Here is a 17,343-nt window from a genome sequence, read left to right as displayed (position 1 = left end):
TGGCCTCAAGAGTCAATCCGTGTACTAGTAAATGATCAGAAGCAATCAGTGGTTGTGACTTCCCAGATGGTGGTGGCCATACACCTCTGAACAGATAAAGATCTCACCCTATTCTGTTCCATCCATAATAATTTGTTGAGCATTTAAAATGAAATAAGATACCCTCTGAGAGGCAGATCATAGGATGACGAGAGGAGTCATGGGAATTTTAGAGTTTGACCATCCTTATCAGATGTACAACTTAGGCCTCTTGTGCATATTGCAGCTATTGCACAATTAACTGTTTACTTGCGCAGTTACCTTAAGACCAGCTACAAATGCAGAGTACTTATCACACAATAAAAAAGCCCAACCAGCTATAAAGTTAGACCTCAAAATGCATATTAATTTTATAGCTGGTTGTTATTGAGCATGAATTTGCACATGCAGCAGAGTCTTCAGTGACTTTTGGACAGTTTCAAATAGGTATCTTTACCATGCACTGTGGGACCAATCCTGCAATACAAATGACATCAGTAGTATCCCCAAAGAACACAGAATAATCAAGGATAAATTAACCACTCACAATGCTGAGTGTATAGTCTAGAGAATATCCACCCCCCTGCCCATGTAGAAGCAAAGACTCACAAATGAAGTAGAAGGTGGCTTTTCAATTTAGGCACATCTTCTTGTGCTTAGTTCATAACTGTTACACTGGTCTGTTGAAAGTCTCTGGGTTAGGGTCAGAGGGGAGAGCAACAAAGGTCATTTCATGGTGGGTGTTTGCTATAAACCACCACATGAGGAGGATGAGGCGGATAAAGCTTTGTTCGAACAATAAGAATTTTTCCAGTTAGAGGCCCTGGTTCTCATGGGGGACTTCAGTCACCCTGACATCTGCTGGGAGAGCAATACAACAGTGCACAAGCAACTCAGAAAGTTTTTGGAGAATGCTGGGGACAAGTTCCTGGTGAAAATATTGGAGAAGCCAACTAGGGGCAGTACTCTTCTTGACCTGATGCTCATAAATAGGAAAGAATTGGTGGGGAATGTAGAAGTGGATGGCAATTTGGACAGCAGTGACCACAAGATGATTGAGTTCAGGATCTTGAGGAAAGAAAGGAGGGACAGCAGGAGAGTAAGGACTCTGGACTTCAGAAAAGCAGACTTTGACTCACACAGGGAACTGATGGGAATGATTCCCTGGGAGGCCAGTCTGAGGGAGAAAAGAGTCCAGGAGAGCCGGTTGTACTTTAAAGAAATGTTACTGAGGGTACAGAAATGAACCATCCTGGTGCACATGCAGTATGGCAGAAGACCAGCTTGGCTTAGCAGGGAATTCTTCAGTGAGCTAAAACACAAAAAGGAAGATTACAAGAAGTGGAAACTTGGACAAAAGACTAGGAAGGAGTATAAGAGTATTTCTCTTATACTGGGATGCAGGGATGAAGTCAGGAAAGCCAAAACACAACAAGAGGGGTTTCTACAAGTATGCCTGGAACAAGAGGAAGATCTGGTAAGTGTGGGTCCATCACTGAAAGGGGGAGGCAACCTAGTGACAGATGACACAGAAAAGGTTGAAGCACTTAATGCTTTTTTTTAGCTCAGTCTTCACAGGCAATGTCAGCTTCCAGGCTACTGCACCTGGTAGCATATTTTGGGGAGGAAGTGAGCAGCCAACAGTGGTGAAAGAACAGTTTAAGGGCTATTTTTAAAAGTTGTATGTATACAAGTCCATGGGGCTGGATGTGATACACCCAAGGGTGATGAGGGACTTGGCCAGTGTGATTGCAGAACTGCTGGCCACTATTTTTAAAAATTTATGGTGTTTGGGAGAGGTCCCATATGCCTGGAAAAGAACTAATATAGCTCCCATCTTTAAGAAAGGGAAGAAGGAGGATCCAGATGACTACAGAAAGTCAGCCTCACCTCATTCCCAGAAAAATCATGGAGCAAGTCCTCAAGGAATCCATTTCTAAACACTTAGAGGATAAAAAGATGATTAGAAAAGTCAGCATGGGCAAGTCATGTATGACCAACCTGACTGCCTTCTGCAATGAGATGACTGGCTCTGTGGATGTGGGGAGAGCAGTGGACCTTGACTTTACCAAGCTTTTGATACAATCTCCCACAACATTCTCGCAAGCAAGCTAAGGAATGATGTGTTGGGCTGCAAGGTGGATGGAAAACTGGCTGGATTGCCAGGCTCAAAGGATAATAATCAATAGCTCAATGTCTAGTTGGTACCTGACATCAAGTGGAGTGCCCCAGGGGTCAGTGTTGGGGCTTTTTCCCTGCATCTCCATCAACAACTTGGATGATGGCATAGAGTGCATCCTCAGCAAGTTTGCGAATTACACCAAGCTGGGGGGAGTAGTAGATATGCTGGAGGGTATGGCTAGGATTCATAGTGTCCTAGATAAATTGGAGGTTTGTACCAAAAGAAATATCATTAAATTCAATAAGTAGAAGTGCAAAGTCCTGCACTTAGCTCCTGTACTTAGCTCTTGAACAATCCCATGCACCAGTCTTCTTCTTCTGTATGACATTTTAGGATTGCAATATTCAGAGATTAATATCTAAATTTGATAACCATTTATCTGCTTCAGAGGGAGCTGCATGGGTCGATTTTAGATCACCATTAAGTGGTTTAACTGGGCAATTGTTCATAATATGTCGCACTGTCTGGAAAAAAAAATTGCAGCACCATCACAATCCAAGGAAGAAGATGACAACCTTCTTGTGGTCTTTCCTGTCATGTGCTGAAGTCTAAGCAATGTCATCAAGTTGATGACAAACACCTGTAAAGGGCTTCCTAATCAGGATTACAATGCCAAAAACAATGTACTGGTAAAGACTGGGGACCAACTGGCAAAGCAGCAGCTCTGTAGAAAAGGGCTTGGGGTTTACGGTGAACAATAAGCTGAATATGAGCCAGCAGTGTGCCCTTGTTGTGAAGAAAGCTAATGGCATGCTGGGCTGCACTAGTAGAAGTGTTGCCAGTAGATTGAGGGAAGTGATTGTTCCCCTGTAGTTGGCTCTGGTGAGGCTGTATCTGGAGTACTATGTCCTGTTTTGGACCCCTTACTACAGAAAGGATGTAGATAACTTGGAGAGAGTCCACCAGAAGGCAATAGAAAAATTTAGGGAGCTGGGGCACATGACTTCTGAGGAGAGGCTGAGGAAACTGGGCTTATTTAGTCTAAGGAACCCAGACTGAAAGGGGATTTAATAGCAGCCTTCAACTACCTGAAGTGGTGTTCGAAAGAGGATGCAGCTAGACTGTTCTCAGCGGTGGTAGATAACAGAACAAGGAGCAATGGTCTCAAGCTGCAGCCAGGGAAGTTTAGGTTAGATATTAGGAAGAATTTTCTCATTAGGAGGGTAGTAAAGCAATGGAACAGGTTACCCAGAGAGGTGGTGGAATCTCCATCCTTGGAGGTTTTTAAGACCTGGCTAGACAAAAGTCCATTCTGGGGTTTGCCCAACTGTGCTAGAGCCAGGGGGCATGTGGATTGAAGCCCAAGGTGATGGGGTCCAATCCAACCACCCTCTACCCCCACTCTAGAGTGGCTGGGCAAACTGCAGAGTTGACCCCTCTCTTCTGCCTTCTCCCTTTCCCATCTTGAGACAGCACCGGAGATGGGAGAGGTGGAGTAGAGCTAGGGGAAGAGGTTCTTTTGCTGGATCGGCTCTGAATTAGAGCTCAATCCCCCACCCTCCCAATCTGAAAGACATTATCTGTTGGGTTGGGAGGTTTATTCTAACTAATGGGGCTTTCTGTGAAGCACCACAAGTTAGACCAGGAAACTGCACTTCTGCCTGTGCCCACTTTGAACCCTGCTGATTAAACCTTACATCTGCAAATAAGCCTAATGGTACCCTTCCTTAAAGTAAAGACAACACATGTTTTCTCACTTTCAGTCATTAGGTTTGCACTCCAGATTGTTTTATTAAAAGGCTGTGTGCCTTTTGTGTAGCACCTTGGGTTGTCTTGGCATGATAGAGGGCTATGTAAATTGCAGCTGCTGCTGTTGACTGTTATGTCTAACTGGAACATGATGATTCATTTAGTAACAGAGAAAGAGAGGTGTCATGAGAGAGAAAGTCCCAGCATGTGGGGGAGAAACACCCTCTTTATTGTGAAAGCATTTAACACTGAAAGCTTGTTTTTATGTTGGCAGGAAATGTTTAAACCTTGTGATGACAAAAATACTGAGAATTTTTTAAAAGATGAGAAACTAAAGTAGAGATTGAAAGCAGGCCTATTGACATCTAAAACAGGATGTATGTGAAATACAGGGGCCTAAGTATCAAAAGGCAATCCAGATTAGCTCTATTCCAGTAGCTGAAAAACTGGGTAAGTAGATTTTTAGGGGCCTCCATTTTGGCCTGAACAACTTTTCTGAACAAGTTCTTGAATTCTGGAATTATCTTGGGAGGCAAGTAGGTTTTCCCATTCATTGTACATGTATCCTAAACACCTAAGCCTGACAATTTTAATCTACACCTACCCTCCTTGAGCAAGGTAACTAATTTTTAGGTTTTGCATTGAATAAGTGGAGGCTCATATAACATTGATTTGGATATGTTCCTAAATAACTGGAGCATATTATACATTTAATTTAGTTGGAAATAAGGTTTTAGAAGAGAGCATGGTTGGAGATAATTTAAAAATCACTTCTCTCTTGAGATCATTTCTTTAGTCTTGGGTATTTAAGAAATGTTATCATCTTTTCTCTCTGAATGGAAAATAACTCACATGAAAATGATTCAAGCACTTGAAAAACTGGATTACCAAGAAATTCATTTAAAGATACAGACTTTTAAAAGTATAGTGAGGTTGTTATTTGTGTCAGTCTGAAGTTTGTCAGAAAGCAGGGCAGGGTCATACCTGAGCCCCCTTTTACACATGTAGGTATAGGCATGATGGGATCTAATGCACTATTCACACAACCGTACCTCCTGCCATGCATGTATGGCATGGAAGGAGGCATGATTGTGGGATCATGCATTAGATCCCATTCTGCCATATTGCTGGTGTAGTGGGAGCTCCAGCTAGACATGGGTGCACTCCTGTGGCTGACAGGGCTCCCAGTTACAAAGGAGACCCTGCTACACATGAAAAATGAAAATGAATGTAGCAACTTACTATATAGTACACATTTTTGAGTTCTAGCTTTATAGCTGGTTGGAGCTTTTTATGGTGTGACAGGTACTTTGTATGTACAGCTGGTCTCAAAGTAATTGCATGATTAACCACTTAATTGCACATTACCTAGAATGTGTAGAAGCAGCCTAATAGACTAACTTGTTCAGAGAGGCATGAGCTTTTGTAGACTACAGCCAACTTCATCAGGTATATCTGATATTATGTCTCTTGACAAACTTTTAAAAGTAAGGCAACAAGTCACTAGACTTACTTTCAAAGACGAGAGTGGATTCTCCATCTACTGTCATCTATTGGCCTTGTCATCTTTAGCCTTTCTGGAAAATACATGTCAGTCAGACATGTATTTTGGGCTATAATAAAAGGAATACTTGGATGTATTTTTATAGTCTATGTGAGATAGCAGATCAGATTAGAGTGGGAATGGACAATTATTTGGGTTGGAGGGCCACTTAACTAGTTTTGGTGAGCTTTTGAGGGCTGCACACATGAACTTAATGGAGGATGAATTAAATAAAATTAATTTTAATGAATGAATGAATTAAATTAATGGAACCTTCATGTCCTAGAGGGAGGGAAAGGTGTGGGTAAAATGTAACATGAAGGGATTGGGGGTCAGAGAAGTACCATACAGAGAGATGGAAAGAAAAGGAAGAGGATACCTGGGCAGGGACAGAAGAAGGTGGGGAAGCAGGGGCCAAGGGCAGATAACCCAGACACAGAGCACAGCCCAGGGATGCCTCAGGGAGGCAGGATGTGAGGATGGGGGGTAACCAGGAGGAGCTGGTGAGAGAGGAGAAGAGTGGGGGAGCCCTAAGGCCAGGCTAAAAGGTAGCTGCTTCCCATCTGCACCCTGATACATCTTCACTCCCCACAGCCTGACTCAGGCTACAGCTGCCCATCCTACACTCCCCAACCTGTGGACAGCAAAAAAGAAAAAAAAGAATTAGCATCTGCGTGTTGCATGTGACTACCCCCCTCCGATCCCAGCCCTGCCAGAGTCATTAATTTGGGGGCTGAGTGGCACCAAGCCTGAAAAAGTTGGTGCTGACTTCCATGCTTGTCTTCAGGAAGGGGGCACCTGCACTGCCTGGCCCTGGGATGCACATTCCCTCAGATGCTGGGGTGGCCCCAGCTGCCTCACTTCCCCTCCTCCCACCGTGCCCCAGCCTGAACTCATGCTTTGCCTTTACTTTGGCCAGCCAGCACCTCCTGCATGGTGGAGGGAGGAGGATAGAGAGTGTTACAAGGGCAGCCACAGGCTTGATACTCAATTGACAGGGTGGAAATGGCCTGTGGGCTGTATTTTGCCCACCCCTTAATTAGATCCTCTTGTATGTTTTGACTTTGAAATCTATCAATCTCTTAAATGTTTCACACTTGAAAGAATATACTGTCAGTCATGTTTCTAGCCATGCCCTTCAATCACAACAGGAGACTACTAAATACTACTGTCCAGATGACCCTTGGTGGATCTGTTCCTTTCACTGATGTTAGTGTCACTGGGCATAACCCTAGGTAACTCAGAGGGATGGAAGATCATGAGTGTCGATGAAGCTCCTCTGCTCTAGGCCCAGGCGAGCCAGGGCCCCCCCTCACCTTCCTGAACCTTTGTAACCCTTTCCTTAAACTTTCTGTAACCTCCTGTAATACTGGAAAAACAGGATGAGTAGCAGGCAAGCTGAAACTCCCTAAAACTGTTATCTGTGGAATGCAAGGACACCGCTCAGAGAGAGAAAGGAGGAGGGAAGGGGGTGGGGGGGAGTGGAAGCCAACTAGTGGAAGACTACTGCTGGAAGTGACCAGGGTATAAAAACACACTGTTGCAGGGCTAGGGGCGCAGAATTTGAGACCATACAGTCTCCCTGCGCCTTTTACTTGAGCTCAAATAAACTCTGCCTACTTCTCCCCCCAGTGTGTTTATTGGCGTGATGCACACCGGGCAACGAACCCAATTGTTGCCTCCCTTAGGCACCTTGTGCCAGCCACACTGAGGCCTAGCTTATAATACCTACTTGATGGGTGGTCAAAGGGAGCTGGACAAGAAGGAAAAAGACGAAGAGGAGGAAAAGAATGTGGATTCAAATAGGTTATGTGGAGAGACTTTAAAAGCAGCACATTTTAAATTTATAAAAGAAAAATAACTTTTTAATGAATATATAATTAGCCTAAAAATTGACTGGTTCAAGGTAATGCTGGTAGAAGTTTATGCAAAAAAGAGAAAAGAAAAATAAATTTGAAAACTTACTTGTACAATAATTGACTGCTCAGTGTCTGAAAATTAGGCCTCTGTTATATAGGTTCTTATAAATGTATTTAGATGCCTATAATCAAACACAGACGTTTGAAAATGTTGATCCTAGCATGCTGTTAGGATTCTAGGCAGGTGAGCTAATACTCTTAAAATACCAAACTAATCACTAAGGGCACACCAACATGTCAGCTGACGTCACCACATCGACATGCTATATTGCTGTGGCAACATAGGATGATGCGAGTCGACACATGACTGGCAGCTACTTTCCCATAGTTCCCCCATTTTAGTGTGAAGTAGCGGTGAAAACTAACCATGTAGTGTACACATAAGGCAGTACGGGTGGTTACTGTGCTGTGCTTAAGAAAGTACTAAAACATGGTGCAGTAACAACGTTGCCACAGGGCAATGTGTAGATGCACCCTAAGAATATCAGATCATTATAGCCAAAATTGAATTCCTATCAAAATATCAATAAACTTGTAATTCCAAATATCATCTAAAATATTAGTGTTTTCTACTAAAGATCACAACATAACTCTGTTGTCACTCAACTAATGATATGAAGATATTAAACATGTTTCTACTAGAAAACTCAATGGAAAAAAATATTTCAAGAGAATGGCTTGCATGTTGTATAGAAGGTATAATGACATCAAATCGATATTAAATGTGATTGTGACTGCTGGTATATGTATTGTTGCTCATTAATGATAAAAAATAAAAATAACTTCTTTATCCAATGAAATCTTGTTGTTCAGAATAAAATGCAACAAAGAAGGAATGAAAACAACAAGCTCATCAATATTTTAGTACAATCCATAGAAAATCCATTGATGTTGGTGAAATTACCTAGTAAGAAACACACTAGTAAACAGAAAGTGTCTTCTTATGGTTAAAATCTCATGTTTAAATTATGTTTCTCTCTTAGATAATAGATATGTGAAACATATTTCTAACTGATATGTGATTTTTGGATAGCCAGATTAAAATGTCTTAAAACATGAAAGACTCTTGCCTCCTTAGGCTGGGGGGGCATGACGACTGGCTACGGGTGGTGGTGTTGGTGGTGTCAGCGGTAGGGTTGTGGTGGCAGTGAGTGGGGACTGCCTGCAGGCAGCCTCAGTGACATCAGCTGGTAGGCCAAGCAGGGACTACCCACAGGTGGCCATGGCAGTGTCAGCGGTGAGGGAGGGTGACAGCGAGCAGCGACTGCCCGCAGATGCTGGCGTCAGCGTCAGCAGCAGTCAAACTCAGAGGGGAGGGGGGCACATGTCTCCCTTCTACACTATGTCTTAAAACAACCTAATTTTCTGAAAGCGCCATATACCTATTCTCTGGAAATAAGGTCATCTTAAGATGTGCCTGATTTGGTATTTAGAGATAGAAAAAGCTGAAATCCATGATCAATTCTGGAAATTTTGGACTAAGCCGTACAAAATGTATTTTTCAAGCTATTGTTCCACATGTATTTTCCTTAAAAGGTTGTAGTGGCTATACTAAGATCAGCCATCAGAATTATCACACGTGTGGAAGAAATCAAACTTCGCGTTGTGGTTGAATCAGAACTGACAGAGCCAGCTTTTCTTTATTTAAGGCTATACTGTGATCACAGGGAGAATTCCATACAGCAAGGGGAATCACCCTTGTCTGTTTCAAAGGATTTCTCAGACTCTCTAAGTTTACAAGCGTATTTGTACTAAAGACCGAGAAAGAGATAAAAAATACACCTTGGAGAAACAAAACAATAGTAAATTACACAGAAACTTAGAAAGTTTACTTAAACAACTATATATGCATAGGGCTATCCCAAGGCATGCAGGAATGCACAGGGCAAGATATCAAGATAACCCAAGGCATGCAGGAATGCGATTCCTTATCTCAGAACATTTGAATTAAGCAGTATCAGCACTTCTGGTCTTTGTCTGTTTTTTTCTAGTCAAGTAAGCCAATTACTTCTACACATGTAAAGTGGTTTGCTTCCTTTTAATCTGAGCTGAAACCACTTTGCAGAAAGGTCAGAGAGATATAAGTTCAGAAGAGGATCTCCTTTGACACTCTACTTGAACAGGGCCCATTAAGTATAAACATTCATTCACCTTTCTTCTAGCACAGGAAGTTTGAAATATTAAAATAATTATAGGTGCAGTTGAAATTCCAAAAGTACATCCACAGATGGGAAACAGACATACAAATAATATAGTGAGATAAAAAAAGTAAGCAAGCTTGCTGTTACTTATTTATCTAGATAATTAATTGACAGATTTTAAGATCTAACCATTTTTTAGGAAGATTATAACTGTCTGTAATAAAATGTTTGATTGACTTGAGTATACATATTACAGAATTCAATGAATTTGTTGAAAATATTCAGGCATTGAATATTCAATTCATTATTTTATTTTTCTGCAAAACATTTTTATGCTCTTTGAATATATAATGGAAGACTTGCATGCAATCAAGACTGATTTAAATAAGATTACTTGTAATATCACAGATTGTGTTAAGTGCTGAAAAAGTATTTTAAATTGTTGCAATTAAGAATGATAGTATTGTCAGATATTTGATAATAATGAATTCAGATAGTGATTTAACAGTTACTTGAACAAAATACCTGTGGTTAATCCATAATGATATGAAAAAGATAGAACATTCAAATAATCTACCTCAGGAAATGAGCTGATAATATTGAACATTGTTTTAATTGTTTGAGAAGATTATTCTTGAATCAAATTAATGTTTAAATAAGTAAAGGAACTGTATTGGTTAACTTTTGACTTAACTTTGATTATACTGCTATACTGAAGGTCACAGAGTTTAATTGGCATTGATAAACTCTCATATACAAGTGATCCATGGTTAACTCTGATAATGACAAAACTGTCTTTCTACAGTCAGAGGCAAAACTGTCTTTCTACAGTTATTAATCTTAAATAACTGAGTATTTGTAGAGAGATGACTTCAGTATTTGCATTCTTCCAGACTTTTCTAACAGTAAATATAGGGGAATATGTAGGAATATCCCTGATCCAGGGGTATATTTATCTTATGTAAAAAGGGGGAAAGTGTTAAAAGGGTAAGCAGACTATTTGAGACTACTGCTTAGGGATGCATTTGACCATTCTAGGTTTTTAAACGTTTCTTAGATTTTGAATAGCTTTGTCCACTTTCCAGCCCTCTTGTTCTGCTTCATTGACAAAAACACAGAAGTAAAATTGCCATAAAGTTCAACCACTGATTTTTCAGACAATGGGGCCAGCTAATTGATTGTCACAGCATTCTATAGCCATGGCTACACCGCAAAGTACCCGTGTGTTTGGGCACATGTTCTTGCTCATATTAATTATTTTCTACACAGACTGGCCCAAGACATGGTTTCCCATGCCCACTGGCTCTATTATGGTTCTGAAAACATAACCATCTCAGTTTCTCTTTTGCTCTCTGCAGTATGGCTTTAGTATACCCATAATTTATAGAGCTTATATATAGGCCATCTTCTACTGGCATTTCTGAAGTTCTTTATTCTTGTTTTTTTGTGGTTCTTCTGTACACCTTGTCCAGTTTCCTCAATTCTCAGAAAGTTGGATGGCAAATCTTATTCTATTTGGCATTTTACATATCATGTTCCTTACCAGCTGCTCCAGACTGTCAGTACTAAAGCCTTACTGGCTTTACAATGCAGGCAGCCCTTGCTCTGCCAAGCTAAGGAAGTGCTCTTGACATGCATCTTCTTGACTGGCAAACCATATGCACATTTTCATGTCTATCTGGGCAGAATAGTCCAAACAACACAATATCATTCACAATGTTCCTTCAGAGACAACTAGCTGGGCTATGCATTGATAGGACTGAGTCACAGTGCTGAGCACATCAGATGTCTTAGACAGTTATACTGAAAGGCAAACCAGAGGTGAAACTGCTTCCTCTTTTTGTCCTTGTTTTGTGAAGCTGGACAAGTTGATTGTCAGTGCACTGAATTCATAACCTGCCACCCTCATAATGACTTTCTGCTAGAGAAGGCTTTTCTTTACAGAAAATAAGGGGGAGAGCAGGCTTTTGTGAAGGATTAAATTCCCTGTTAGTTCTCTCTTCTGTAGACTAAACAAGCCCAGTTCCCTCAGCCTCATAAGTCATATGTCCAAGCCCCATCACCATTTCCGTTGCCTTCTGCTGGACGCTGTCCAATTTTTCCACTACAGAAAGGATGTGGACAAATTGGAGAGAGTCTAGCAGAGGGCGACACAAGTGGTGATGGGGCTGGGGGGACAGGACTTCTGAGGAGAGGCTGAGGGAACTGGGCTTATTTAGTCTACAGAAGAGAAGACTGAGAAGGGATTTAATAGCAGCCTTCAACTACATGAAGGGGGGCTCAAAAAAGCATAGAGCTAGATTATAGAGCTGTGTGAAGCTTCAGTAGCTGATTCTATTGGGAGATTTGTCCAGATTTGGCAGCCACATCTCCGAATCCAAATTGTATCAGGAGACCCATTAAAAGGTCAAAATCAATTTGGAAATCTCCAAATAGACACACTCTCTTTTCTGGCAATGATAAGTGGGAGGAGGGAGGTGGTAGCAGTGCCTGCACCACCATCACCAGCATGATATTCTTCCCCCCCTCCTGTTTCAGTTCCCAGTATGAGCCTTCCAGTGCCAGAGGAGGAGCTGCATTTGGAAGCAGGGGACCTGAGTGCCATAGGGAAGGAAATTCTGAGGGAGGACGGAGAATCCGAGTTTGCACTCCACACCCCTCAAAGTTCCCCTACAGACAGGTCTCCTTCTCTGGAAGGCACTTCAAAGGATGCTGTGGGGGCAGGTGGTTCAACTCCTCCTGTTGTTGTGCCTCTGCCTGGTAAGGAGAGAAATAAGGCAGGTGGGTAGTGTAATGTAGGATCATTTTGAGGTGGCAGATGATCTCAGGTATGCAACGTGTCAGCACTGCTGAAGGCAGATCAGCTGGGGCAAGGACATGCAGCAGCATCACCATGGTGGCAAAGTGTTTCATCTCAGGAAACAGCACCCCCTTACCCTTGTTCCTCCTCAGCCTGGCACCAGTGGGAGCATGCTCAAAAAGAAATCTTCCTCTTGCTTCAAAGCCCCCATCCCCATGAAGCAGACGCTGGCTACCCTGGACTGGTGGTGGAAAGCCACAGACAAAGGAGGGCATGTTGCAAGGGCGAGCAAGGTCACCCAGAGCATTGGGGAGATGCTTGCTCTGGATGGCCAGCCCTTCTCCTTTGTTGAGCATCCAGGGTTCAGGCAGCTCATGGCCCCATCGTAGCAAGTGTCTGCAGGCACCACCTTTAGGAGGACTGTGGTACCCTCCTTGTATGAGGCATGTAGGGAGTGCTTGATGAAGAAGTTGCAGAAGGGAGGTCCTTCTGAGAGAATGAAGTCTACAAAGTTATTCTCAGTGATGGCAGACGACAAAACAAGGAGCAGTGGTTTCAAGTTGCAGCAAGGGAAGTTTAGGTGAGATTTTAGGAAGAATTTTCTCACTAGGAGGATAATAAAGTTCTAGAACAGATTACCCAGAGAGGTGGTGGAAACTCCATCCTTGGAGATGTTTAAGACCCGGCTAGACAAAGACCTGGCTGGGATAATCTAACTGGGAATGGCTTTGCTTTGAGCAGGGGATTGGACTAGATGACCTCCTGAGGTCCCTTCAAAACCTAACTTTCTATGATTTGTAGTTTGTGATCACAACTGCAGCACTTCACCCTATAGTAAATCCAGAACAGCCTGCTGAATAAGCTATTCTACCAGATGTGCTAAATGAATTGAACAAATGGTACATATGAACTGGATCATCAGGCCTGGAAGGAAAGAGAATGTTTTGATTGAGAAACCATGGACTTGCAATTAGTGAGGGTGCTATATTTCTTGGATTGTGACTGGCTTTGGTTAAGGGGAGAAGCCATGTAAGTTCAAACAGCTGACCGACAGTTTTCTTTCCTTTCTCCCTGACTGTCCCACTGTAGTACTTTGTGCTAGCTACACAAGATGACTGCCAAGTGGAGGAAAAAGTGTTATTGTGCTTTTGCCTTAGAAATATATGCCCCTTCAGCAGACAAGGTTTGTCAGTGTTTAGGTCATCAGAATAAGTTTCTGTTCTTGAAAAATCATGTACAGGGCAGCACTTGTGATAATCCTTGTACCATTCTAAAATTTCAATGTACAACCTCTTTATAACAATCCTCCTCCCCCTTCCCACATATACACACTTTCACTTTCCCAATGGCAGGAACCAATAATTTCATTCTTAGGAAGTTGAAACTTGACTAATCCTATTAATTATAAGGAACAACCTCTTTTAAAGGACTTTTCTCCTTGTCCTCTGGAAGTTCATTATAATGTGTCCAGGAAAGGATAGATCAAGTCACCTGAAGTCATGATGAGCCATGCTGCTAGTAGTAATGTCATTAAAATGTAATAAGGTTTGTCTAAGCATGTAAATATCAGATTCCCTCAGAAACCAGATGTTGACGATTTTGTCAGTGCTTTCTACTCTTGTCTAGTCCTCCAAACCTTGAAAAGCCAGGAAGTAGTACTCATTATGTTTAGTACTCCCTTGTTTTCTAGCTCCTTCAGGAGGTATGGCATGAATAGTTCTAACCAAGTTTAAAAACTCTGTTCTTGTGAAGTCAGTTGCAGGCACATTTTTTACACTGACATCCCACAGATAAACACTTCTACAAATAAGACTTCCACCACCAGAAGTCCACTGGTTGATTTGCCTGCACCAAACTGATTAGCCACAGAGCTGGAGCAGTCTGGAAGAGAGAGTTTCTAGATATTAGTTTAGGGAATATCAGTTCTTTCATTTAAGTACAATGGTGGGACAAACTCTTCCAAGTTTTTCTGGGGTTCAGAAAAGTTTGTTTCCTCTACAGGACTGAGTACAGATAGTTAAAAAGCCCAGGGATACATTGATTCAATTATTGCAGGTCAGTCTAAATAGCACAGATTAAACTGAAAAAGAATTAAACAGATGTTTACCTTTGATTCAGGAAATGCAGTTACAGTGGCTCAGGCCAGAAGCTGGGGAGCATTAGAGAACAACTCTCTGGCTGTGTGTTCACTTCTTCTTCCTGCTGTCCTAAAGGCCTCTGGGATTTGCAATCCAGAATTACAACTGCAAGATTACTCATCACTTCCTCTTCCTGCTTTCAGGTGCCTCCGGGATTTGTAGTCCACAATTGGAGCCAGCAGTAAATTTAAGTGTGGGAGAGGGTGTTTAACACCAGTTGGGGTTTGTCCTCCTGTAGATTGGGTTGCATCTCTAATCAGGCTTGCTTCCCCCACCCCCTTGTCAGTCAGCCCTCACTGCTCCAGGTAGGGAGCAGAGGGGCAGGACCAGCCCTGCTCTCTGGAGCAGACAGCACAGCACAGCACACACAGCACAGCACAGCCCAGCTCAGGGCTGGAAAGCATGCTGGAGAACTGTGATTTAACTTGAACCAGGAAGGGGTCTAGGACAGAAGTTTCATAAACTGGTTTAATCCGAATCAGTTAAGTCTGATACTACATTCAACCAGGTTTATCTTAAATCAGTTTCAGCCATTTCAAAACCGGTTTATGTGCACTGGGTTTCTGTTCTGTCATAGGTTTCAACCAGTTTCTGATCACTTAAACCAGTATATGTTTAACTTTTGTCCCTAGCCTAGATATCTGGAAAATGATCAGACCTTACCATGCCATTCCCAATACTCTGAAACACAAGTAAATAACAATTGCAGCATTTATTGTGTCTTCTAAATCTTCCTTGCATACCTCCTTCAAGCTCTTACTTTCAGCTTGTGAATTCAGATTAATTTCTCATCTGTTATATAAAATGGGCATGTTTTCCTTATAATGCTTTTAAAATTTATTTTGCATAGTATAGTAGTATTTGAAAAGCAAAGGAGCTGTGATTTCATGGGTACCTCTGGCAAGGTTAATGAGGCTCACCCCTGTGCAAGGATGTTTCTGTTGCCAAAAGGAAACCTTGAACATTTTAATATTGGAAAATTGTGAGTGCTCTTTAACTCCATAATAGCATGCCCTGTAATTAAAGCTATGCTACTATATTAAAAACACATGAAAAACACCTACTCAAAGCTGCATTATTTTGATACCTTGCCTACCAGATGGAGGCTGTATTTTTATAAGAGAAAATGATGCATTCAGATTGGCGTACAGATAGATGTAATATTTTGATGTTCTACTCATCCAATACGATTTCCTTGTCATGCTTAATTTACCAGCAGCTACAAAACAATTTTTCTTTTCCTTTTTTTTGTTGTTGTTGCTATTCTTAGTTTATGAAAATCAAACTATACTCTCTTTTTGGCTTTATGCATTGCCATTTTGAAATTGCCAGCACAAAGCATTCCATAATCAGACTCTATTTTCCATTCTTGGGCTGTTGTTGTTTATAATTTATGAAGCAGACGGGATACTGTTTGATTTTCATAGGCTTCACTGATCCTATAGGTCTGAGAACAATATTCATTTTGACTGGTAAGCTGAATAAACACAAGTTTGCAGTCATAGATGGGGAACATTTATCAACACCAGGGTGTCACTTTAAAGAAGTAACTTTTCTAACCTAATCCTTTAAAGTTATCTTTCTTCTACAACAGTAAATACAATATACTGTAAATCTCACAGTGGATTCAGCTATTAGCATTTACAGGTTATGACAGGAACATGCGTCAATTTGGGGCCTATAATTCTGCTTTGGTGAGTGCTTGCTCATCTTTTATTACATATTTTCAACTTGTAAACCTACTGTTTGGCTTACTAGCAGCCTCCTAAGCTGAAAATAATTGTTACTTGAAATGTTCGTTGTCAGACGTTCTATTTACTTGGCAGACAGAACAGCCATGTGCTCCCACAGGAGATTCTAGTTTGGAAAAGACAGAGGCCCCTAGTCTCTAGGTTGGCAGAAGCAAAGGATAGCTTTCTAGGAGAGGAATCGTAGGGTATTGTAAACTCTTGTTTTTACAACAATAATAGCCTGTGGCTCAGAAGCAGGCTGCAACTCGAGGGGGAGTGGGAGGAGCAGCCCAGAGCTGCCAGCCGCTTTTGAATGGCTAGAGCTGGTGGGGTGGGGCGAGAGAGCCTCCTCCTTTTGCAGGCTCCCCCGAGCTATCCTAGTTGGGATATTGAGGGGAGCTGGGCCACAGGTTTAACAACCCACCTAGAGTAGTGGTTTTTACAGCAGGGAGGAAACTGATTTGCTACGTCTTAAAGTTCAGTACAGCCAACATCTGTTAGCCAAGGCTGTAGCAGTCTCATCAGCCTCTATATCAATGCCTTAACTTGGAGTGTGAGCTCTAGGCCATGTCCAGACAAGTGAGCATATGCCTGTCATGGTATCTCGAAGCAGTTTGACATGTAGGAGGAGGCACACCATGAATGAAAAAATGTTCCCCACGCTGCATATTTGCAGCATGGACTTCCTGCATGGGAAATCCCGTTTTTCCTGGTAACACCCTGGAAAAAAAAATGGAGCAGGGTGAACTCCTGATGTATGTGCAGAGGCAACTGGAGGCTGGGTCCTCAAAGGAGATGCTCTAGCACCCAGCCAAAATATCTCTATGCCTGCCGCGTGCCCCTGCCTCAGCATGCTGGAGCAAATGGAAGCAGGGCAAAGCTGATAGCAGTGGCTCAGACCCATGCTCTGTCTGGTAAGTAGGAACATGGTGGGGACAGTGGGGAGACTGTGGGGGGGATTATGGGGGTGGGGGAATTGTGTGGGGATTTGCTGGTATCAAATTTAGGGTTTGTGCTGTAAATATACACCATGGGGAATATTTTTTGGTTCGTGGCGTGCCTCCTGTGGTGTATCGAACTGCTTTGAGATGCTGCGAGAGACATGCTTGCTTGTCTGTATGTGGCCCTAGTGTCCAGATGTTTGTTTGCATTTAAAGAAGACAGGAAAGTTAAAGTTTTGTAA

The 17,343-nt window shown here is 42.1% G+C and overlaps 1 long non-coding RNA gene across 2 annotated transcripts in view; it reads right to left on the bottom strand.

Moving 5' to 3' along the window:
* The window catches only part of LOC149864465 (uncharacterized), an 84,477-nt gene extending 69,944 nt beyond the window's left edge, over nt 1-14,533 (bottom strand). For both annotated transcript variants that reach the window (XR_016442527.1, XR_016442528.1), the window contains exon 1: nt 14,400-14,533. This is a non-coding gene — a long non-coding RNA (uncharacterized LOC149864465). The remainder of the gene's footprint in view (nt 1-14,399) is intronic.
* Between the last annotated feature and the right edge of the window lie 2,810 nt (nt 14,534-17,343).

The sequence above is a fragment of the Crocodylus siamensis genome, chromosome 5 (assembly GCF_052110815.1).
Source record: "Crocodylus siamensis isolate JL-2025a chromosome 5, ASM5211081v1, whole genome shotgun sequence".
Lineage (NCBI taxonomy): Eukaryota > Metazoa > Chordata > Crocodylia > Crocodylidae > Crocodylus > Crocodylus siamensis.
Note: the sequence above shows the minus strand (reverse complement) of the source record. Positions and strands in the feature narration are given on the sequence as shown.